The following is a 26,312-nucleotide window of genomic DNA, read 5'->3' as shown; positions in this document are numbered from 1 at the left end:
GTGTAGACTTTCACCCTGGGAAGCCAACAATCTAAACATCCCAGACTAGAGTTGCAAGTTTTGAACAAGTGACTTCAGCTTCCCAAGTGTCTGATGCAGTTATGATCTCCAAGCCTTCCTGCCAACGGGCTGCAATGTTGTGGAAAAGGCTTTTATCACAATCTCCGGCTGCTACAGAGATTTCTTCATATTATACATATCATCAATATGTAGCAATCAATACATTATATATTATGCTCTTTTCTATTATATCTAATATTTAATATCTAATATTAATATATAATTTCTGAAACTATCTGCTCTTTAAAACAAATTTTAATTGCCTAATTACTACACACTAAAAAGTGCTTTCCATGTAAAATTTAGAAGCAATTCAGTTCAACTAATACTCATTGAGTGACTATTAGGACCTGGTATAATCTGGTGAAAATGATTAAACTAAAATTTAACTCTAGTGGAGTAATCTAGGATCTGATAAGAATAATAAGATAATTTTTTGTTAATGAATGAAGTTCAATAATTAATTTTCCTATTTTAAATAATATTAAAGAATGATCGAAAAGCAAATTCTAGTATTAATTCATAATACTAATAAGACTACAGCATTTTAAATGCATGTGTTCTAAAATGGTTCAGAGAGCAGCCGTTGATATGATGTCTCATAGCTCTACATAGAGCAGTTTATACTTTACTGAAAAAACTGCAGAGTTTTAATTAAAGAACTGGATAATTGGAGCACCTGGGTGACTTAGTCAGTTAAGCGGCTGCCTTCAGCTCAGGTCATGATCCCGGGGTCCTGGGATTGAGCCCCACATCAGGATCCCTGCTCAGTGGAAGCCTGCTTCTCCCTCTCCTACTCCCTCTGCTTGTGTTCCCTCTCTTGCTGTGTCTCTCTCTGTCAAATAAATAAAATCTTAAAAAAAAAAAAAAAAAGAGCTGGATAATTATCTAGGTTGAAACAAAACAAAAGCTATCATGGGCTTTAAAAACCTTTAGTTTCACATAAATTTTGCCTAGCTTATTAAGATTTTTTCTTTCCATTACTTTTGACAGTATTGAATATTGATATCTGATCTTTATGAGCATTAAGTAACCTGAAAAGAAACACAAAATATTGTGGATCTGAGGTATTTTAAATATCTAATAATTTTTTTCTAATCAAGAGCATGCTTTTTCTTTAAGGCAAAGTTTGATTTTTTTTTTTTTAATCCTTGAAAATCTGCAATTTTCTTTACAGGTCCAAACAACTCCATCCTCTTTGGCTATTAGCCTCTCTCTTCTCCAACTTTCCCATATCCTTCTAAAATTGATGTGCAATACCTAAATTGCACTGTGAGCTTATAAAGGGGTCCAAACAGTGGTGAGGAGCAGCAAAGGATCACTATACAGTCCTACGAATCATCTTATGGAACTTGGAAGTTTCTTTTTCATCTTTGGCCTTACACAGTGATACTCTCAACTCTTGTCTTTGAAGGGGCTGAAGAATGTTATGTAAAACTATTCAAGCTTCAACTTTTCATAGGTCAGAAATACCCAGGGGCTTTGGTTTTTAATGTAACTTCCTTAGATAAAAACCAGTTTCCTTTTTCCAATCCGGGAAGTGGATGTCTGTAATACAACATAAATTACACAGTTTCTGATTTTACTGTCTAGACACCATCAACCCCGTTAACACTACCTTCTCTGTCAGAAGTCTGGGCAGGGCCCAAAAAAAACTGATGTCCAACTAAGCTCGGAAATATATTCCTTCCAACTAAAGCTGGCAGGACTCTGGTGAGCACATTTGAAGCCAACAAAAAAGTAGGGTTGGAAAATTAAGAATGGTTAAAAAAAAAAAAAGAGGGCAAGTACAAAACCCCTTCACAAATTAACAAGGCTCAATGGCATCAAGTACTTGAAAGGTTTCCATCTCCACCTCAACTTCCAAATAAAGCAGAATATCAGCTTTGCAGATAAATGCAGACGTTTTTATAGTCTCCCCATTCTCAACAGAGGTTCTGCTATCTGACAAACAGATGATGAGAGAATTAAAGTGCCTGCTCAAGAGGATAGTTATGCTCACCTGAATTTTTACAGTTCCTCTTCTCTGAGCTCAAAGTTATCCTACAGTACATACATGAATATTAGAGTTTGGAAAGAGAAGGCAAGAAATCAGATGCTTGTTCAGGGATAGAGAGTTATAGAACTGTATGAGGACTGAAGATTCATTACCCTTCTTGGATCACCTAACTGCTTTCCTCTGAACCAGCTGAGGAAATGCTATATTATCCTAATAATAACAGGAGTGAAAAACAGTAATGACAGCTATCATTCATTGAATAACTACTATATGTTAGGCACCACACCAGATGTTTCATATTTACTATCCTCACAATAACATAGCTTTCAACTCTATGACATGTTTGCTATAGAGCAGAAAGGAGACGGTCGGTCTTGAATCAAATATCCAGGGGGATTATTTTCCGAATTTTCAGAAGGTTGATTTTGATGATATGTTTATATATAGCACTTTAACAATAAAAAGATTTTTCACATTTTTAAAAATTTCATCTTCACAAAAGCTTTAAGCAGCAGGAATCATTGTCCCTATTTTACGTATGAGAAGACCAAAGTTCAGGGAGACTGTGACCATAGCCACACGTTCATAAAGAACAAGGCAAGGGCTTAAACACAGGTGCCTCGATTCCAACTCCTGCGTTCTTCCCACTACATCCAAGCTGCCACCTATTATATGGCCCCACAGAACAGGTTCAAAGAATATTGCACATGTTAAGCTGTATAGAACATTGTCTACTCAATGCAATGAACATTCGTTGAGCCCCTACTGTGTACCATTTACTGTGCTCAGGGCTGGAGGCTCAGAAGTGAAAAAAAGAGAAAGTGGTGAGGTAGGAAAGAGTTCATAGATGAGTGAGGGAGAGCATCATGAGTGTATGTGTAGCCAAAGTACAGGGGCCACGGAGTCTGCGAAAGCTTCAAGGAAGGAGGACATCTGAGCCAGCTTTAGTAGAATGAGTTCAGAAGTTCAGGAGGCACTCTTTTTTAATCATCAAGATAGAAAGTTAAGGGGCACCTGGGGGGCTCAGTTGGTTAAGCATCTGTCTGCCTTTGGCCCAGGTTGGGCTCCCTGCTCAGGGGGAGTCTGCTGCTCCTTCTCCCTCTCCCTCTGCCCCTCCTCCGGCTCATGCTCACTCTCTTTCTCTGTCTCTCTCAAATAAATAAATAAATAATCTTTAAAAAAAGAAAGAAAGGTAAAAGATTACTGATCTGTGCAATGTAAGTGCTGTGCCCAAGACCAAATATATAGGAAGCTTGATATATGTGGCTTTGCAGGCCAAACCACAGGACATCAAATTAGGAGAGATGGTTAATGTTAGAAGCAAGTGAAGATGCACAAAAGAATAAAAAGGGTTCTTCCCTCTTCCTTCCCTCCCTCCTTCCTGAAGGGTATGTACTCAGTGAAAAGATCAGGTTACATTTTAAAGCCAAATAAATCATTCCGAACAGTTAAATGTCATCTGCAACTCTGACCATTTGTTACAATGGCAAACCAAAATATTATAGCCCAGTAAAGATGTCTGGAATGTCCAGATGCTTGTTGTCTGGTGCATCTCTAATTGCGGCTGGTTAGAAGTTGAGACACACATGCTGAGCTCTATTGCCCCAGAGACTGCTCATGAACTTTCCTACTGGAGTGCTTTCAGATTTATTTTTTTTTAAAGATTTTATTTATTGACAGAGAGAGAGAGCGCGCGCGCATGAGAGAGCATGAGTGGGGGGAGGGGCAGAAGGAGAGGGAGAAACAGACTCCCCACTGAGCAGCGAGCCCAAAGTGGGGCTTGATCCCAGGACCCCGAAATCATGACCTGAGCTAGACACTTAATGGACTGAGCCACCGAGGTGCCCCCTACTAAAGTGCTTTCAGAAAGAGGGAAAGCCTGAAAACCAGGCTTGTTCAGTGGTTCAACTCCATTTCGAGTCCACCTTTTGTCCTATTCTTTGGCAATCTCACTTCAAAGACATCAAGGTGGAACTCCCTCCTATGGGAGACCCAATCTCCCTCTCCCTACATCTCCTTCAAACCTCCCAACACCACCCCCAATCATCTGGTTTATGGCCTAGCATCATGGAGATGTATTGTTTCTGGGTGCAAAGTGAAGATCTCATTTCTAGCCAGTTCTTCCCCCTTTTTCTTCCTTCTTCTCTCTTCTCATTTGCTCTTTTCCTTCTCAGTCACCACTCTCCTTGCAGCAATAGCTTTTTATGTCTTAGTTTTCACCTGGAGGTAGGAGAGAAGGGCTATAGGATAGGCCACCTTTCATCAGGAGAGAAAAGGAGGTCATCATCACTGAATTTCAAAACTCGAAGGGGAAAAAGACCACACTGTGGTCTCCTCACCCAGAGCTTTTTTTTTTTCTTTCACTACAGTTCAGTATTCAGATTCACTTAAAGCAGGAGGCAGCTAGTCAGATGTGAGACACCAACCGCTGCCTGTCTCTCTATGCTGGAATCTGTCCTGTCCACAGACTCTGCTGCTCTAAGCAAACCTACACTGGTCTTTCTGAAACACAGCTGAATGAACCATTACTGGGCGCCTGACACAAATCCAGTCTATTCACAGGCTGGCCAACTACCTATGACTTGGTTGCCTGGCTCAAAAAATTAGTATGGGCCCATGAGACTCCCCATTTGGGAGTTGGAAACAGGGAAAATGGAAGTCTGAGTCACATTGATATGGTAAGTTAAGGAGATATGAGGTAAATTCTAGACCACAGGGAAGCCGAAGTTATTCGGAAACAGAGTAAGATAAAGCAGATCCACAGAGAAAAGAGAGAGCATGAGGAAAAGAGAGATTCCATGTTCCAAACGATTTTCTGGTTTCCATTTGAGTATATTCTTACAATTTCCTTTTCTTTCTTGCAGCATACGTGGATAGGTCTCTGTTGTTTTTCCACAATCTACAATAATCTGACTAGAATGCAAAATCATTGACCCTGTAATATGATTGCTAGTCTTAGCCTGGAGGTAGATCTGATAGCTCCCTATCTAGTTCCAAAGCTTGCCAAAGATTCAAATTGAGTTACCAGGAATTGTAAGTTTAGTCAGTCTGAGTTACGCAAAATGTTAACCAAAAGTTACACTGGCCTTTGCTGTCTGAATTTTGACAGACTAATCCTCAATGGAAACACTGGACAGATTTCTCTTCTGCAAAACTACCCTCTTCCTTCACAGTCAATCATCAAAACAAGCCAGCTCTGCCCCTGTATTTATCATTTTCTCTAACCCAAGGAAGTCATGGAGACCTTGTGCAGTGTGTGTTCGGCAGTAAATACCAACCAATTATGATTGGGAGCCAGAATCTTCATCATCCTTTCTTGTGAGAACATCAAGATCTATTAGTTTGAAGTTGTTATCCTGGATCATCAATCAGAGTTCATGTTTTTAGCACTGCTAATCCTGCTTTTTAATTCTCTCTATCACCTCTTTTCTAAAACATAAAGAATGTCAGGAATTATTAAGAGTGAGACATTCTGAGGATCTGGTTTATTTCAGAGTTCTACAAAGGATTCACTTCCTCCTCACACCACCACCTTTGCTTACAAGTGAATGTCTATCGCTCTCCTTCAGGGCCAATATTCACATGAAAAACATCTACATAAATGAGTGGTGTCATAATCTGAAGAAATGTGCTGTGCATCAACAGTAGCTCTAAGTTCCCACTATGGTTCAGGACACTCCAATGACTCAAATGACCTTTCTGCTAAAGGATTTGCATCACTTCCTTTGTTCTAGTTTTGCACTATATGGAATTACAATAATGTGAATAATTTTTCTTCTACAGAAAACAACAAAAAACACAGGAAATCTACAAAAACAGTTTGACAGTTGAGATAATCAGAGTTTAATCTGCTTAAAGATTAAACATTAAGATTACGTTTCTACCAGCAAATACCATTTTACTAAATCGTACTAAAGTCAGTTTAGTGAGAGTTCCGAGAACAGACTGATTTATTAAACTGAGACAGAAAAATAGCATTTAATTGATAGCTAATTACTACAGGAGGTGGGAAGGGAGAAGGAAAATTAAGGGTTTGCCCTAGTCAAGTCATTTTACTCCAAACTTCCTAATAGGTTGAACCTAACAGATGCTTTAAAACATAAGAGCATGTGTTGGATTTGAGGTCCAATCAGCAGAATGGTCCACCAGGGCAAGGCCAGTGACCAGGGAAGGTTCTAACTGTGGGCAGAAGGAAGATGAAGAGTCAGAACTGGCAGTGGCACCAGCGACTCCAGCAAAAGGGAACAGGCTGATGGGTCCATCCCAGCATAAGGCAGGCTAGTGTTTGGCCTGACATTTACCAGGCAGATATACGAGAAGGCTGGCACAACATGGCACCAGAGAGTTTAGTGGTAAGCTTAAGGAAGTCTCCCATACACACGGGACACTAGAGGTCAGTCTTGAGGTCTTCCAATGGGGATCCAGGCAGGTAATCAGCAAAGGAGATCAAGATATAAATGCAGTTAATGGAACCAGGGCACAATTTGAGCATCTGAAATGAACAAGGGTCGTGTCAGAACAAGGCCAACAGCAGAAATGATGAGGCTGACCCACTACTGACTATTGACTATTGACCTACTCACTAAGGGGTCTTCTAAATTCCTCTGCTAATAGCCAGGCTGCTCCAAGAGCTCGGAACAGGATCAAGGCAGCTGATGAGAATGATGGATTTAAAGTGCTAACATACAATAAATACATGATAAACGATATTATGCTGTGGTTTGTTGTAGGGGACAGAATTAACCAGGAGAAGGTAGGTTGCCCTGGAAGGGGGTCTATAAACCTGAAAACTAGACTCAGGCCCACAGGGACAGGTAGGTAAGAAATCCAAGCAGGTAGACAGAACGAATAGCCAGAAAGCGTGATGGGAGAAACAAGTGGGAGGTGAGGTTGAGGGTTAGGAAAGAGGTGTGGTGGTGGTGGTGGAGAGATGAACACTGCAGGGTTCAGAAGTCAGAGCAGACCAGAGACAAGTCCCCATGGGGCTAGAGTACAGGGGTAGGACTCTAGTCCTCTACAGAAGGGAGAAAGAATATTCATAAGAACAAAATCAGAGCTGTCCTAAGAGGATCAACAGTGTGGGAAATGTATTCATTTTCTTGAATATGGATAACACTGGTCCCAAATACAAAACCAAAGAGAAAGGAAGGGTAAGGAGCCAATGGCATAACCAAGCCATCACAGAAGTTACGTGTCTTAGTTATGGGGTTAAGGGACGCTGGAACCTAAAGCCAGACATGTCATCCTACCCTCCCTCCTCTAAGGTACAAAGATAGTAAGATCCAGGCATGCTTCTATGTGTATCCGGCTCCCTCAACCAAAACTCTGGTGTACAGGAATTAGGTTTGCAGCTTGCTAGTATTATGGTTTGTATTATGGCTTGTATTATAGTTTATACTGTTGGTCTGTGTTACCAAATGAGACACACAGAGTTAGGGTAACATCTATGTCGAAAATAGTGACAATTTATTTCTTTCATGTATTACTCACATAATTTTTCCTTTGATTTGGCTCCGGGAAGACTGAGCAAGAGTTAGTGTGGGTGTATGGATGGAATTAACCCTTGTTTTTTACTCCAGAGAGCCAGGGGAGTTTCCTTCCTTGAGCTGGAGCCATCCTAGGATTCCTGTTCGGACTCTTACTCAGCATGCCCTTCTGTGTTTATAAGTTAAGGTCAAGGTTCTCCATGGGTTGCTTAACTAATTGGCAAGGAACCCTGCCAACAAATACCAAGCTCAGACTAAATGCATGGCTGGAGATGCTTGCCAGCTTCTCTGTGATTCTCCTTTTTATGGAAGGTTTTTGGGCTAACCTCAGGGATGAGGGGTAGAGAGATGGGTAGCTGCTGAGTTGAAACCATGTCTTCAGCAAGAGAAGCCTTTGTCTTCTCAATGTCCTCGTTAATGTATTAGACAGCTGCCCTCTGGGGGCATCAAGCCTGTGACTTTGGTGTTTGCTTCAATAGGGTCTTGCTAACCCAAATTCTCTAATGGTTGGCATGGCTGTTTGTGCCTTTTCTGTGGTTTAGTGGCTAAATGCCCAGGTCTTGGAGTCAGAAAGACCAGGCTGTCCATCTCAGTCCTACTACTTAATAACTACTTAACCTTAAACAAGTCATGTAAACTCTCCTCAGTTTCCCCATTTGTAAAATGGGTGGGGGAGCTATATGGCTGAGATGAAGTAGGGTAAACAAAGCAGCAAACATAGTACAAAATAAGTGGTAGTCACATGTGCTCTTGAGGCATACCTAGCTCCCAAACTCTCCTATGGGATGCATATTGATATAATTGGTCTCCTGGATCTAACTAAAGGGCTCTCCCCAGAAGTCCCATAAAATAGCTAATCCTTTAACATGCGGCAAAAAGTTAGCCACATTCAGTGCCACTGCTATAGGTCCTGCTATCAAAGGTCTGACAACCAACTGAGATAGGCCGGGGTACTGCAAGAGCTGGTTCTAAGACTTCTATAGAGGACTGCAGGACTGGGGACCCATCCCTAGGTATTGTGATGTTGTGGCAGGGAAGGCTGTGGTCCAATTCCTATAGGTGCTGAGTCTAGAGTTCACAGGTAGCCACTAGTAATACCTACAACCCTGATTCACATTCATTTTTTTCATTTAAACCTCAACACAACAGAGGTTGACCAAGAGCAGCATTATCCCTAGTTTACAGACGGGAATCCTGAAGCCCACAGCAATCACCTGCCAGCCCTGAGCTACACTGCTTTTAAGTAAAGATTTTAGGACTTCCTAGTCCGGGTCCCCCTCAATGCCAACCTACCTCTTTACTGCCTGGGGGAGTATCTCTGGTAACATCATATTAGACCAGTTATCTATCATTTTTTTTTAAAGATTTTATTTATTCATTTGAGAGAGAATGAGATAGAGAGAGCATGAGAGGGGGGAGGGTCAGAGGGAGAAGCAGACTCCCTGCCGAGCAGGGAGCCCGATGCAGGACTCGATCCAGGGACTCCAGGATCATGACCTGAGCCGAAGGCAGTCGCTTAACCAACTGAGCCACCCAGGCGCCCCAGTTATCTATCATTTGATCAATGAACATTTACTGCCTCCTTTTTTTTTCTTGCCTTTTTATTTTTATTTTATTATGTTATGTTAGTCACCATACAGTACTACTTCCTATTTTTTAATAAGAGGTCTACCTAAGAACTGATACTCAGGGCCCTTTCCAGCAAAGGTCTCTTATTTTTACAACCTTACGAAGTAAATCATCTTTTTCCCTTGCAGCACTTACTATTTTTAAATTTGCATATATTTGTGATTATTTTATGTTTGTCTCCCCAGTTAGACTCCCCAGTTAGATTCCATCAGGGCAACCATCATATTTGTTTACTTTATCAGTTTTACATACAGCAGGCACTCAAGAATAATTACATGAATAAAAGTCATGCTATCTTTTCTTACAGAATGACAAAACTGTACCCAAAGTTTATTTGCCCAAGTTCATCTTGCTAATAAGTAGTAGATCTGGGTCTGTAGAGGTGACTGAAGCTTCAACAGCAACCTCTATCAGGGCTCCTCCCAAAGGGTCGTCAGGGCTTAGTGGCCACAGTGCAAGTGGCGCTGGTCAGATCTCATCAGTCAAAGACATCTTCAAGAAAAGCCCATCATCTCTAATCCACAAATATTAAAGTTGCTATTACCATTATGTACAATCCATCATTTACCATAACAATGTTACAGTGTAATCACATTTGTATAAGTCATCACAGTACTCAGAACACTTTGATCTTCAGCATCCTTGGGAATAAGGAAGAAAGATATTTTCCTGGAAACCAAACCTTGTGAAATGGCCACTATGATATAACTGAAAAGTGAAACTGAGACTCAATTCCAGGTGTAATTTTACCTTGCAATGTAAGAAGAATTTTTAAAGTTAATTCTTAAAGAAAAAAAGAGAGGACTCAAATAAATAAAATAAAAACGGGAGAGGAGAAGTAATAACTGACATCACAGAAATACAAAAGATTATAAGAGACTATTACAAAAAATTATATACCATTAAATTAGACAACCTAGCAGAAATGCATAAATCTCTAGAAACATACACTGTTCTAAAACTGGATCAGAAAGAAATAGAAAATATGAACATATCAATTACTAGTACAACAATTAAATTGGTAATAAAAAAACTCCCAACAAACAGAAGTCCAGGACCCGATGGATTCACAAGTGAATTTTACCAAACATCTAAAGAAGAGTTAATACCAGTTTTCCTCTAATTATTCCAAAAAATGGAAGAGGAAGGAAAGCTTCTAAATATATTCTATGAGGCCAGCACTACCCTGATACCAAAACCAGATGAAGATGCTACACAAAAAGAAAACTACAGGCCAATATCCCTAAAGAACATGGATGTAAAAATCCTCAAGAAAATATTAAGAAACCACACTCAACAATACATTAAAAAAATCATTCACAATGATCAAGTGGGTGTTATTCCAGGGATGCAAGGATGGTTTAATATTTGCAAGTCAATCAACATAGTACATCACAACCACAAAATGAGGAATAATGATCACATGATCATCTCAATAGATGCAGATAAAGCATTTGACAAAATTCAACATCCCTTCATGATAAAAACTCTCAAAAAAAGTGGTGGATTTAGAGGAAACACACCTCAATATAATTAAGGCCATATACAAAAAACCCACAGATAACATCATGCTCAATGGTGAAAAACTGAAAGCTTTTCTTCCAAGATCAGGAACAAGACAAAGATGTCCACTCTCACCATAGTACTAGAAGTACTGGAAGTCCTAGCCTCAGCAATCAGACAAGAAATAAAAGGCATCCAGGGGCGCCTGGGTGGCTCAGTTGGTTAAGTGACTGCCTTCGGCTCAGGTCATGATCCTGGAGTCCCGGGATCGAGTCCCATGTCGGGCTCCTTGCTCAGCAGGGGGTCTGCTTCTCCCTCTGACCCTCCCCCCCTCTCGTGTGCTCTCTCTCTCTCATTCTCTCTCTCTCAAATAAATAAATAAAATCTTTAAAAAAAAAAAAAATAAAAGGCATCCAAATTGGTAAGGAAGAATTTAAACTATCACTATTTGCAGCTGACATGATAATACACATAGAAAACCCTAAAGGCTCCATGAAAAAACTATCAGAAGTAATACATGAATTGAGTAAAGTTGCAGGAGACAAAATTAACACACAGAAATTTGTTGCATTTCTATACACTAACAACAAAGTAGCAGAAAGAGAAATTAAGAAAACAATTCCATTTACAATGGTATCGAAAAAAGTAAAATATCTAGGAATAAACTTAACCAAGGAGGTGAAAGACCTATACTCTGAAAACTATAAAACACTGAGGAAAGAGATTGCAGATGGACACAAACAAATGGAAAGATATTCCATGCTCATGGATTGGAAGAATTAATACAGTTAAAATGGCCATGCTACCCAAAGCAGTCTACTGACTCAATGAAATCCCTCTCAAAACACTAACAGCATTTTTAACAGAACTAGAATAAATAATCCTAAAATTTGCATGGACCACAAAAGTGGCCAAATAGCCAAGGCAATCTTGAGAAAGAAGAACAAAGCTGCAGGTATCACAATCCCAGATTTCAAGATCTAATACAAAGCTATAGTATTCAAAACACTGGCACAAAAATAGACATATACACAAAGGAACAGAATACAGAGCCCAGAAATAAACCTATGATTGTATGGTCAATTAATCTATGACAAAAGAGGCAAGAAAATTCAATGGTGAAAAGACAGTCTCTTCAACAAATGCTGCTGGAAATATTGGACAGCTACATGCAAAATAATAAAACTGGACCACTTTCTTACACCATACACAAAACCAAATTCAATATGGATTAAAGACCTAAATGCAAGACCTAAAACATAAAACTCCTAGAAGAAAACACAGGCAGTAATTTCTTTAACATCAGCCTTAACATTTTTATAGATATGTCTCCTGAGGTAAGGGGAAAAAAAGCAAAAATAAACTATTGCAGCTACACCAAAGTAAAAGGTTTTGTATAGCAAAGGAAACCATCAACAACAACAAAAAAGGAACCTACTGAACGGGAAAAGATATTTGCAAATGATATATCTGGTAAGGAATTAATATCCAAAATATAAAGAACTTATACAAATCAATACCATAAAAACAAATAATCTGATAAAAAAAAAAAGGGCAGAGGACCCAAACAGACATTTTTCCAAAGAAGACATATAGATGGCCAACAGATACATGAAAAGATGCTCAACATCACTAATCAGGGAAATGCATATCAAAACCACAATGAGATATTGCCTTATACTTGTCAGAATGGTAGTTGAAAAAAGGTAAAAAAATAACAAGTATTGACAGGGATGTGGAGAAAAAGGAACCCTTGTTGCATAGTTGGTAGGAATGTAAATTGGTGCAGCCACTGTGAAAAGTAGTATGGAGGTTCCTCAAAAAATTAAAAATAGAATTAGCATATAATCCAGTAATTCCACTACTGGCTATTTACCCAAAGAGAATGAAAATGATAATTCAAACATATGCACTCCTATGTTTATTGCAGGTTTACAACAGCCAAGACATAGAAGCAACCCAAGTGTCCATCAATATATGGATAAAAAAGATGTGGTGCGTGTGTGTATACATGTATATATGTACACATACACACACACATATATAATGGAGCATTAGTCTGCCATAAAAAAGAATAAGATCTTGCCATTTATGAGAACACAGATCGTCCTAGAGGGTATTATGCTAAGTGAAATAAGTCAGACAAAGACAAATACCACATTATTTCACTTATATGTGGCATCTAAAAAACCAAAACAAATAATAATAATAATAAAAACCCCAAAGCAGAAAGAGACCATAAATACAGAGAACAAACTGATGGTTGCCAGAAGGGGGAGAGTAGAGAGAGATAGGCAAAATGGGTAAAAGGGAGTGGGAGGTACAGGCTTCCACTCATGGAATGCATAAGTCATGGGGATAAAAGGTACAGTATAGGGAATATAGTCAATAGAATCACAACACTATATGGTGACAGATGGGTGCTATACTTGTGGTGAGCACAGCATAACATATAGACTTGTTGAATCACTATGTTTTATACCTGACACTAGTGTAATATTGTGTACAACTATACTAAAATAAAAATAATAATATTGTAATAATGTTGTATCATGACTACACTTATTGTGGTGAGCACTGTATAATGGATAGAATTTGTTGATTCATTATGTTGTATTACCTAAAACTAATATAATATTGTATGTTAACTATACTTCAGTAAAAAATCATAATAAAGAAAAAATTAAATAAAATAAAAAATTTAAAGTTCTTAAAATTTGAAAACATATTAAATATATAAAGATATTAGAAACATGAATTCAAATCTAAACAGTCATAAATGACTGGTTCAAGATCAAATGGTAAATTTAAAGGGAGGATTCTCTAAGTATTCATTACTCAGAAGATCAGAGAATGAAAAAGAATTATAGAAAGAATAGTATCTTCTGATTCATTTGAGCATGACTTACTCCTAAAAAAGTGAGGTGGAGAAAGCCAGTGCCCCCACAAGACCTGCTTGTACAGGAACACACACAAGTGCTGGGGGACTGGCCCAGGTGCCCACTGAGGCTCAAGCAGATGTTCTAATGGTCTACCCAACCTCCTGGTATGTTTCAGGTGGAGCCAGCATAGGAGTGCAAAATACAAGAGCCACAGATCCCAATTCCTAGGCAAAGTCTTAATGTCTGGGCAGGCTATAGTCTTAATGTCTGGGCAGGCTATAGGCAGCAAGCCCGAAGCCGAAGGGATGGAGATCTTTAGTTTCCAGGGTGAGAAGTAGCAAGAGAAAAGCAGTCTCAACCTTAAGGGCTTGAATGACTGCTCTCTAGAAATACAAAAAGCAGATAACAACAGAATAGGAGGGATTGATCACTGACAGAAGAGCTACTCTGTGCATAGTACTACTAGGCATTTTAACATGTTAATGCATCTAGGCACATAGCAAAGTTATAGATGGTCAAAACCACCCCAGTTTTTAGAGATGATGAAACTGAAGCTCAACTTGCTCAAGGCTACACAGCTAATAAGCAGTGGAACCATAATTTGAATTCATAGTTGTCCTTTTCCACTCCTGAAGGCAATGGAAAGGAAGAGAAAGCCCAGCTCAAGGAATATCACAGGAATTGGTCTGCCTCCTGAGGCAGTTTAAAAGTATGTGTCTCTATGGGGCACCTGGGTGGCTCAGTTGGTTAAAAGTATGTGTCTCTAGGTACCAGACTTTGTGTGAGAGCTATGCGTGCTGGGAATGACAATGATTGAGGCACCTGAGATGATCTGGCACTTCAAGTGATGACAGATTTAGGGAGTGGGGCAAGCTGAAGATGCAGGTGGGCAGATAAGTGGGGAGCAGGGGAAAGCAGAATCAGTGGAAATGAGGCTGGGGTCAACAAAACAAAAAGTGTATCAGGATCTAACGTGGCCCTTTTAATAACAGGTGTGCATTCTGAATACCTGTCATCCTGGCCTATCATAACATATCATTATAATTTGGTTTACAAATGAAGATATCATGTCTAAGTGTATGCAAATACTCTACAGCATTTATGTGAGGGAGTCCTTGATATGTGAAAATGCCTACTTACTGAGAAGAACCCCAAACCTACCACCTACACTGCTTTTCTTCTCTTCCTTTCCATCTCCTGCATTTTGGTGCATTTAGACAAGTGGCTCTACCTTCCTACTAGATAATAAAATGAGACAAACTGTCTCATTTGCTCAATGAAAGTCAGTGCCTTTGACACATGTCAAAATTCTATTGTTTCCGCAAACAGCAAAGACTATCAATAAAAGCTAATGTTAGTACTTAGTTTAAGTTTTATCTTGGTTTCCTAGGTAAGTAGATTTCAATGACAATGACCCACAGCAAGAAATACACCTTACATCACAATTCACAACACAGAAGGAACATGTATATGTGTGCATGGATATAAATGACCTGGCTATCTTATGGGTAATGCAGGCGCTCAGATATTTTCAATTCTACTTCATTTACAAGAAAGCAAACAAAAATTAGAGTGACCCACTAGGTGGACTTTATGATCTACTTATGAGTTGAAACTTGTAATCTGAAAATCACTATCCAGACCAGAATATGAGGAAAAATTCATGGTATTATGGGAACTCCTCAGCAGGAGGAACATAAAGAAGGGTAAGAAAGCTCCAGGAACTGTATATACCCTTTCTCCTCCATTGACAGCTCCAAAACAGGGTGAAATCAAGAGGAAGGAAGGGTGACATGGAAGTGATTACAGGCTGAAAGAGCCCAGTGAAAAAGCAGAATTCATTAAAAAAAAATATTTCTCCTGGCTAGTGGTTCACCAAAATAATGTAATTCAAGAATCCCTCTAATTAGTTTTGATGATCTGCATTACTACCAAGCATTATTCACAAGGAAGACATTGTTAGAAAACTGATTTTATCCAAACTTGATGCTGAATGTATGTAAACTCTGTGTGTGTGTGTGTGTGTGTGTGTGTTTAAAACAGTCCAAGGGACAGTAGCTGTTACATTTGCAGAATTTCCAGGCATTAGGCTGACCTCAGGGCAGGCGAGTGTTTCAGGGAGCGTGAATTGAATCATAATTGAGCCCTCAGCCATGTTAAGGCCAGTGGGCTATATCTTGTATGTTTTTCTGCACTTACTTTCAAAAAAATGTTCTAACCTAAATCCCTATTCCTTCTCCCCCTCACCAAGAAGCTTCTCTCTGGGGACTAGTTTAGAAGCAATATTCGTCCTTAGTTTTCTTGCAAACCACTCAGAGGCTTCAGTTATCTGGTTCAGTGCTCACAAAGAAAAATGCTGTCATGGACATGACAAATGCATTACCCATTTTTTTCTCATGTAACATAGCTCCAAGATACACAATTCCAAGCCCCTTTCCTACAAACACACAATTTCTCCAGTCACAGCCACACTGTTTGCCTCTATTAATTATTCCCTTACCAAAATCTTCAAAGCACTCCTTTAGAGGGGGACAAAAGAGCAGGTGTGAGAGTACACTCCACTCTTAGTACTAGGTTGCTCAGCTGTGCAAAGGGGGGTTACCACTGAAAATTGGATGCTCTGTTTCCCTGTAATCAGAGACTAACTTGTTACTAACCAGTCAAATACACTGTCAGAATGAACCCCAACCTACATGTTAGTTCAAATGACTCATACTTAGTGAGCACTAACACTAACATATATTGCTGGAATGGGTTACTTGGGAAGAAAATTAAATTTCCTTTGGCATTCTTCTGTAAAGGCTGGAGTTACACCTATTTAGTGTTGCAGAGTGTGAAGGAAAAATGGTGCAACCAGTGATTTTCAAGGTCCCTTCTAGGCCTTTAGGCAGTGGTCTGAGAATGACATGAACATTTTAATTATGTTTTAGGACATTCTGTGTTTTGACACATTCTGGGGTTCTTTGAAGAAAAAAAGTGTTCTGAGTTTCCATCCCCAAATGCGACGGAAATCCTAACATTGGACACTGAAGCTTCCTGGGGTCATTGCAGATCTTAGCTTCCGTCTGGAGGCTGCTGGTAGGAAAATGTAGGATTCAACCCCTCTGGATGCAATTTGTCAGTGGTTCATTTCTGTACTGCCACCACAGAATCTACTTGCAAAAAAATGAAAAAGATGCCAGTTCAAATGGAAACTATGCTTGCCTGTCTGAATCAATGTAACTTTCCCTCAATTGGTTTAGAACATCACTGAAGGAAAGGTAGAATCAAATTCTAGCAAATGGTGGATTTGACAGTCTTTCTCCTCCTCATGTTCCTCAATTAAGTTTCGCCCCCCACCCCTGATGGACAGGGTTCCAAATAGCCAGAAGGTTCCAATTCCAACCTAGACAAATGGAAATCAAGCATGACTTGATATACATAGAGAAACGCTTAGGATTTTGGCCAGGATTCCCAGATCCCAACTGGACAACAGGCATGCTCCTCCAGAATTTTCATAAAGAAGCTGAGAGGTACAATCCAGTTGAAAGGAGATACAATGGGTTTTCACACTTTTTTTTTTTTTTGGCAGTGACTATAGTAAGAAACATATTTTATATACGTAATTAGTATACATAGAAACACAAATGTATATAAGTGAAAAAAGTCTCATTACACTATATTTTTCTTACCATGTTGCAGTTCACTCTGACATTTTCTATTGATTCTGTTACATTAAAAATAAAAGGGCTCGTCATGACCCGCTAAATTGATTTCATGACCCCTCTCTGGTAGGTAGAGGGCAGCAGTTTGAAAACACGCACACACACAACTGTACAAAAAGCCTTGTCTTTTTTTATTTTTATTTTTAAAGATTTTATTTATTTATTTGACAGACAGAGACACAGCAAGAGAGGGAACACAAGCAGGGGAGTGGGAGAGGGAGAAGCAAGCTTCCCGCGGAGCAGGGAGCCCGATGCGGGGCTCGATCCCAGGACCCTGGGATCATGACCTGAGCCGAAGGCAGACGCTTAATGACTGAGCCACCCAGGTGCCCCCAAAAGGCCTTGTCTTGAAGCTATGCTCTATTCATTGTTAAACTACCCATATATTTGGGGTGGCCTGGGAAAGCCTGGAGACTAGGGGAGGCCTAAAGCTTCAGAAATGTTTAGTTTGAGAATAACACGAAAATGAAGAAATCACTACCCTTTGTGACTAGGGTCTCTCTGTCTCCTAACACTGTATTTTTTGCAGAAAGGGGAGGTGGAAAACCTGGGCCCCTGATGAAGGACTAAGAGGGCCTAAAGAAAGTTAGAAGAATACCAAAAGCAAGAGCAAAATGGTTTGAGTACCTCAAAATAAAGCACCAGATTTAAATTTCTCCATATAAAACTCTGGAATTGGAAAACATGTTTATATCAAAGTGACCTAAAATATGACCCAAAGCTAAACCGTAGTGATATTATTCTTTCTTTGTAAAATGATGGTTCCCTATGACCCCCCCAAATAATAATAATTAAGAGAATAAAATGGATGTGTTTTTCTTCCATTACTATCTTTTAACTGTACCAAGAGCATTAAATTAGCTAATTTCAGCTCTTTGAATAATTTCAGACAAAAATGTCTAGGTTTGCCACAAGCCTATTTCCAAACTTTAAAAGTAATTACATCAATATCTTACTGTTAACAATCTTAAATTGTACATAGCTAACTATAGAAAGGCTACATTTAAGTGGGAACCTTTTTTTTTTCTCTATTCAGAAAAATAACTATGCAGTTTTGGAAGACAAAAGTCAAAATTTTGAAAACAAAACTCAAATTTTAGCACCAGGAATGGAAATCAACACATACGTATGTAGGGCTTATAAGAAAGAACTGCCATGGGCAAGTCAAGACTTTCAGTCCTAACAAAAAACACAACTTCCAGTATATACTTCACATTCACTTGCTCTCCATTTCTTCAAGCCATTGATTAACATTTACCACAGAGACATCAACTGGCAAACACTGATGAAAGTCATGTGATGATAGACAGTATGTGGGTCTAGGGATGTTATACTCTTCCAATGGCTTTTATCTAAGTTTTCTAAAAAAAAAAAAAATTACTTAAATATGCTATAAATGGTTGAGTAAGCTGAGCTTTTGAAATCAAGTTAGGAAATTCAGCTTTATCTCGTAATGGTTTATCATTAGCAAGGCGTGAGCTCATATGATTGGTTAGTTAAGTAGGACAAGCATAATGTTTCAAATTGAATAAAATCCAGTCTTTTTTATTCATCAAGCCCTAATCCCATCTCACAAATGTAAGTTATCATCATTGCCCCATCATTTTTTCCACATCTCCTTACCCTTTTTCCCCCCACCCTCCATGTCCCATCCCAACATGACCTGAGATCCAGAAAGGAAGCACAGCATCTCCAAGCTGGAAAGAATATTAGATATTCATATCACTGCAAAAAATCAAAACCAGTGTCCCCTGACCTCTAGGATAGTGTTATACCCCTACCATGTTGCTTTTCGCAGCATGTACAAAATTTAACCCATGAGTACAGATGTACGCTTACTTTAGGCTACACTTGATTTATATTAGTGTGAGATTCACTAATGTCTACTGCCAAGATGGAAAGATCTGTGAATAAACACACATTTCAACAGCAAAGAGGAAATTGTTTTCTCTTACTTGCCATTGACATGGATAATGTTATATATAACTATATATTATGGGATGACAGGTTTACCTGATATATCCTAATGTGGCAAATTTGGGGTCAAAGAAGAAAAATTACGGCCCCTGCCAAATGGCATTCTAGCAACCTCAAGAAATAAGTCTCAGACTTAGAGTGGACAATTAGGAATAGGGTGTGATAGGGGGTCAAATCACTTTAGGCCCCAAACAGGAAATACGGTTAAGGATGTAGTTCTCTTGGTGAACCTGGAACTAGGGAACCAAAATCTCAGAGCTCTGAGGGGGCATAGGCAGGCTTTTTAAATTTTTTTTTAATTTTATTTATTCATTTATTTTTTTAAAAGATTTTATTTATTTATTTGAGAGAGAGAGAGAGAGAGAATGAGAGGGGGAGGGTCAGAGGGAGAAGCAGACTCCCCGCCGAGCAGGGAGCCTGATGCGGGACTCAATCCAGGGACTCCAGGATCATGACCTGAGCCGAAGGCAGTCGCCCAACCAACTGAGCCACCCAGGCGCCCCTAGGCAGGCTTTTTTTAATTCTACATCCTTTTCAATGTTAATGAAATTACTTTTACTGGACTATCACCCTCATCCCATTTCATAGTGCTGTCTGTGGTAGGCTGCCTCTCTTCCTTTCCTGGTTACTTCTAGCTCAATATTCTCTTCTTCTGAGAAGTCCTGATGTGGTTCAGACACACCTCCTGGATCTTCCATAGCACTAGACAGAACCCTGTCATGAAACCTGGCCCCTTTGTTTGCAAGCATCTGCCACCAGTCTGCCTTCCTAGTGAATTTTGAGATCCCGAGGGCAGCAGTGTTATCTAATTCAGCTATGTCTCCCTAGCACCAAACACTGGGTCTGGTATGTCGTAGACAGTTGCTGAATGCACAAACATATAGGAGTGATACAATTATTATTCTTTTATCTTCTAAAGAACAGTCATTTTTAATGTAATCATGGCACTCATAATTAGTCCCATAAGCAAATTAGAAAACTTTAATGTTTCTTAAAACAAGAACAAAGAAATCAAGGCAAAATATTTTTAATTAAGGCAAACTTTCATTTACTTACACATATTCAAAAAGGGCAAAATGTTGATGTATTCATCTTCACAGTAATGACAATTTAACCCTATAAGCCCATCCAGTTGCAAAAGCAGCTTAAAAGTTGTATTCTCTTTAACTTGCTAACATAAACTAAGTCAGGTTTGTTCACATTGATTTGTTGGGCAAAATTAAACCAACCCTGTAATAATGTGTACTTTCATCTTTGTACTCTGCTGTGCTGTTTTCTCTGATCATACTTGCTTGGATGACCTAAACATTTAGAAACAGGAGTCTAAAGTCTGGTTATTTATTCTCTCCGTGTGATGTTACTGCTCCTTTAGCACTCAGCTTCAGGAAGACAATGTACATTATTAAATTGTTTGACAATGATGAAGGGAACTAGGATGGCATCACAGGCACACATTTTTAAATGGGATTTGTTGTTTGAGATTACTCCTGCTTGTCCATTTGGATGAAAAGTGCCTGCTTATGAAATGAGCCTGAGGACACTAACAGATTTAATACCTAATACCAGTTTAGGGCAAGCAGTACAAGCTAACTTCAAAGGTCAGAGGAGCATTTTGATGGAACATCAGGGATTTAGCTTTGGTAAATAAATATTTATTGACTATCTGGGATGAACAACACACTGTGTTCTGTATAAGATACAAATGAAACTTTTCTTTCATTAAAATTTCAGTTATTTTACCTTTAATTGTGATACCCCTTGAGAGGGGAATGAACTCTACAATGTGTCCAAGTCTCCAGTTAGAAAATGAGGCTTTCTCAAGTGGTTACAGATTTTAATAGCAAATGCCCATAAAACAAACAATAACCAGCATCTCCAAATTCATACTGAGATTCATAAGAGGCCATGAATAATTTATGTATGATTCAAAAACAATAGAAGGTAAATCTGTTCAAAAGTCTTAAGTAGACTTTTCTGTGTTGAGGTTTATATTAATGGATGGATAACTACCATTACTATAATAAAACTAATTTTGAAGAAATCTGAGCTCAACAAGAATTTAAATACATGCAAAAGCAATTTTCCAGCATATCTGAATTATAAGGGATCTATCTCTGCCTTCTTAGTCTTACAATGATTCTCTAATGATCCTATGAATCTCTGCAGAAAGCTCATTTTCAGCTAATAGTATCTAACAGAAGTCACTCCCTACTCATCATTATGTTCTTTATTTTCAAGTCTTTCAAGATCAACTGCATGGGAATAGATCGCATTATATAATAGATGCACTCCAGTTTCCAAGACACATCAATTTCCAAACATTTTTTTGCCAAGGCCAAGTAGAGTAAAAAAGAAACATCCTGAAAGGGAGCAGTTGTTCTAACCAGTTGGAGGTGACGATTTATCAAGAGCCGTTAATCCGCTGCCATGTAAAGAGCCTCCAGCACATTTACTTTCCATCTTTGTGAGAGTAAGAGTAATTCTAATTATGGCTTAGGGCAGTTTTCTCACCTGACGTTAAAAAGAAGTTTGAGGAAATGTATGCATTTTAAAAAGCAATCATCCAGTCTGCTGGTAAAGAAGATACAATTCTGCACAAATTGTGCCTACACAATTCTGGGGTTTCATATAAATGATCAGATTATTATTATTTAACTAAAATGAAAACAATCTACTCTCATTTATGAGAGGAGGGAAGTAAAACATTCACTTTGTTAATATCCAACTGAGATTTGCATATTGTTAGCTGTATAAAAAAGGATTCGGGTAGTTATTTTGTATTGATTTAATGTTCTGTTATGATTTTTTTTCTTTTTTTTTTTTTTTAAAGATTTTATTTATTATTTGACAGAGAGAGAATGAGAGAGAGAGAGCACATGAGAGGGGGGAGGGTCAGCGGGAGAAGCAGACTCCCCACTGAGCAGGGAGCCCGATGCGGGACTCGATCCCGGGACTCCAGGATCATGACCCGAGCCGAAGGCAGTCGCTTAACCGACTAAGCCACCCAGGCACCCAATTTAATGTTCTGTTATGATTAACCGCAACTGGCTACAAGCAAGTCAAGGAAAAATGACCTTCACGTTTTCATGAAAACCTCAGTTCTGTCACTTATTAGCTGTGTGTCATTGGACAGCTTAACTCTGTTTACCTGAACTTCAGCTTCCTTCTTTTAAATAGAGCTGATAATGATACCATCTTTTGCAATTCACACACACACATAACTTGGCACATGTTAGCTAGTCATTAGACATGGTCTTTATGCTCACCTTGCCTCTGGGATCAACAGGGTTATGCTTTTAGCCTAACCAAAGAACAAACCCAGGGCCAAAATATGTAGGTTCAAATAGTTAAGTGCCCTAACAAAAGGGGAATTTCTATCTAAATATGTATTGCTCATGCCTTCCACTTATGCCTCCATGTCCCTACCCAATGTCCAATTCCACTTTTCAGATTTGTTACCGTGTGCTATGCATTGCCTTCTTCCTCAAGAGGTCCCTAAAAATACAAATGGTCCAGGAAAGGATAATTAAGGCCATTATCACCTTGTGAGAATGAGTATGTGTGTTTTTTCTCCCAGACAGAATATCCCATATACTAATCCTTGGTACCTGGGAAAGGATAAAATGACTCTGAAAGAGGGGCAAAAGGACACAGGATATACTTCACAATTTTGCTTGAGTAACCTTCAACAGTTAATCATTTATTAGGTACTAAAAACCTTCTGGAAGGAAAATCAGGAAAATGGTTTTAGTAGTTGCCTCTTCATTGCCTATCTATCCTCTTGTACCTTTTGAATATGGTACTGCAGAAATGTATAACCTATCCAAAAATTGTAATTTTTTTAAAACCCAATCCTCACACTCTGTCATTTGTCTTACTTTAGCTCTTAGATATTTGTTTACAGGATGTTGACATTTATAAGTTGACTTTTTTTTCCTTCTAAAATTAAGCTTACTTCATTTAAAATATGACTGGTTCTCAAAGCTAATTTGTCTTTAAAGTATTAAACATTAAAATATTCCTCCTATTCGTGAAGACACAGAGTTATGAGACAACATTATTTGCTGACTCTGTACACACAGTTTTCTTCACTAAAACTTAAGCTTCCTGCAGACAGCACCTGTGTTTTATTAATCTCAGGAGGCCCCATTGTGGCTTTCACAGAAGGGTTACTTTCTCGAGTTCAGTTCTCAGTCCTTTCGTCCAAGGAAGAAAAATCATTAAATATAACATGATGTTTTGATAAAGGAATTTTTCAGGATTTTTATAAAAACAAGCAAAATAACAAGAGACAAGTAAAAGGAGAGGAAGAGGAAAAACAAAACAGTTATAAATCACCTGCACTTGTAATGAAACTTTTGGGAACCTATTGAGAATGCCTGCAAAACACCAAATATTTCATAAGCAGGGAAAACTAAGGGTGATCTAAGGTCATGGACACGTTTGTTCAACAAAACATTTGCTGCATGATTCTTGTGTGCAAGGTCCTGGGAATAAAATGTTAAGAAATGCAGATGTGATCCTTGTCCTGACAGTTTTCATAATAGTGGGGGCATACAGAAAGGCAAAACAGGCCATTATCATATGGTATGAAAGATATCATGGAAGGAAGTACAGAGAGTTACAAGTGCTCATAAAAGGAGGACCAATCCCATGCTTGGTTGTTTAGTATCACACAGTGATTGGGACTAGAGATTTAGAGTTCTACAAACCTGAGTTCAAGTCCTGGTTCCACTGGTTCCACTCTATAACCTTGGCCAAGGTATTTAATCTCTCTAAGCCTCAGTTCCATCAACTTTAAAATAAGAATAATGATAGTACTGAGCTTGAAGAGTTGATGTGGGTATTCAATGAAATCCATGTCATAAATCTGACACTATGTTGTTGTTGTTTTTAAAGATTTTATTTATTTATTTGACAGAGAGAGACACAGCAAGAGAGGGAACACAAGCAGGGGGAGTGGGAGAGGGAGAAGCAGACTTCCCGCTGAGCAGGTAGCCTGATGTGGGGCTCGATCCCAGGACCCTGGGATCATGACCTGAGCCTAAGGCAGACGCTTAACGACTGAGCCACCCAGGCGCCCTCTGACACTATGTTTTGCAAATGGCAAGCACCCAATAGAGATTAGCTAATAATAATGATAACAGTAAGCTGGGAAATGATGCATGAATAGAACAGGTAGGTAAAATGGAGAAGAAGAAAGAGGAAGAATGTCCCATAAAAGGAGAAATATATGCCTAGAAAAGAATAGCACAGTGAGCTTTAGTGAAAGAACCTGGCTTGAGCCAAAGGATTGGGAGGCACCCAGGGTAGAGTCAGAGATGCAACTGAAGCTGGAAAGGCAAGCAAAGTCCAGCTCGATGGGTTTTTCAAGCTTAATGGAGGTTCTTCAAGAAGTTTCACCAGAGCAGGGACATGATCAGATTTGAGTTTTAGAAAGACCAGCTTAGAGACTTGGACTCCACAGCATGGAGAATGGAATGGAGACTAAGGAGACAGAAGGCAAGGAGATCAGTGGCAATAATCTTAAGATAATGCCTTCGCCGTTGTGGAATTTCAGTTAGGGAGGCAGGTGTCACATGAAAAGTGTATACAACAGTCCAAAGAGGACCTTGAAGTAATTATTATCAGCTTGTTAATATTAGCTAGTTAGCATTTCATTCATTCATTTATTCACTCAACAACTAAGCCAGTGAACTGGTATTGTGAGAGATTTCAAAGAGTGTTAGTTACCCTGCTTAGCCCTGCTTTCTGGAAGTAACCCCATCCAACACAACTGCCCATATTTCTCTCTCTGGCTGAAAGATCTGTTAACTCTGCTGATTCAGATCATGTGTAATGGCAAAGGCATTTTTGGGAGACAACATGCACCTGTAGGAAACTCAAGCTGGGAGGAAGTGCTACATAGCAGATTAGGATGGATCCTAAGGGGTGAAGATGATTCGCCTTCACCATGGGAAGGGGAAATTTCACTGTAACTACCTTAGTATATAGTAGACTTCTTACTGCTCAAAAAGAAGTAAGTCTTCCATGACCCACTGTTAAGTAAATAATAACAACCATCACTCATGAAATGTCTTATCCTATAAATTTCAGATGGATTAATAAATTTAGTACAACAACTTTATGAAATAGGTATTATGTCCACTTTTCAGGTGAGAAAGATGAGGCAAGAAACACTCCCCAAGGTCACAGAACTAGATGCAGTCTGGTGTTCCTATTCACTACACTATGTGGCCCTCTAGCAGAGAGCCACCAGATTGATATAAGAGTGAAGCCAAATTAAAAGGTATGCCTCAAAATCTGACAGGGGAGAAAGATCACTGCCCACTTACAATCAGGAAGGCCAAAATTTGGAAGGTTTTATTATAGGAATAAAACGAAATAGATGATTAAACATGCGACAGTCTCTTGACAGGAAATTGGACAACCCTCATCAAAGGAGTACCATGTTGAAAGGGTTTCTGAAATCCCTTTTACACTTTAAAGCACAAACCACGGTTGTGCCATATGGCCTAGGACACACTAGAAAGTATTTAAATGGGGTTACATGCTCATCAGTTTAAAATAGAGTGGGCCATCTCAACAACTCAAAGGTGTGGCAAAGGAAATAAAAAGCAAAGAGAATGAGAACCTGTTACTCTTTTTGTTTTCTGCTAAGGTTGGGTGACCAAAAGCTGAATTAATTGTCTCAGTAAGAAATAAAAGCAATATGCTTATTCTGCCCATGTATGGTTCTATCAACTAAGTAGTGGAGCATGTGTAGAATAAGCATATTTTAACTATAAGCTCTATGAGGCATTTCTAATGCCCACTGTATAAAGACAAAATAGGGGGGGGAAATCCCTAACTGTCCAGATATGAAAGAAACCACCGGCTCTTTGCAATGCCACTTGGTGCCAATAGAAACGGAGAGTCCTGAGCCTGGGCTTTTAGCCTGGTGATAAGGGGAACCCAGGCCAGATGGCATTTTAAAATCCATTCTCACTCTCTCTCTCCCCACTCAGCTACCTTGGCTTTAAAGCCATCACACCCATTTTCACAAGCTGCAATATTTTAAAGTAGTCACTTT

At 39.0% G+C, this 26,312-nt stretch overlaps 1 protein-coding gene across 4 annotated transcripts in view; it reads right to left on the bottom strand.

The window, feature by feature from the left end:
* Positions 1–26,312, bottom strand: part of DDAH1 (dimethylarginine dimethylaminohydrolase 1) — a 238,556-nt gene that overhangs the window by 106,118 nt on the left and 106,126 nt on the right. The window lies entirely within an intron of this gene.

The sequence above is a fragment of the Mirounga leonina genome, unplaced genomic scaffold (genome assembly GCF_011800145.1).
Source record: "Mirounga leonina isolate KUSES-001 unplaced genomic scaffold, KU_Mleo_1.0 Mir_173, whole genome shotgun sequence".
NCBI lineage: Eukaryota > Metazoa > Chordata > Mammalia > Carnivora > Phocidae > Mirounga > Mirounga leonina.
This window is presented reverse-complemented; position numbering and strand designations above follow the sequence as displayed.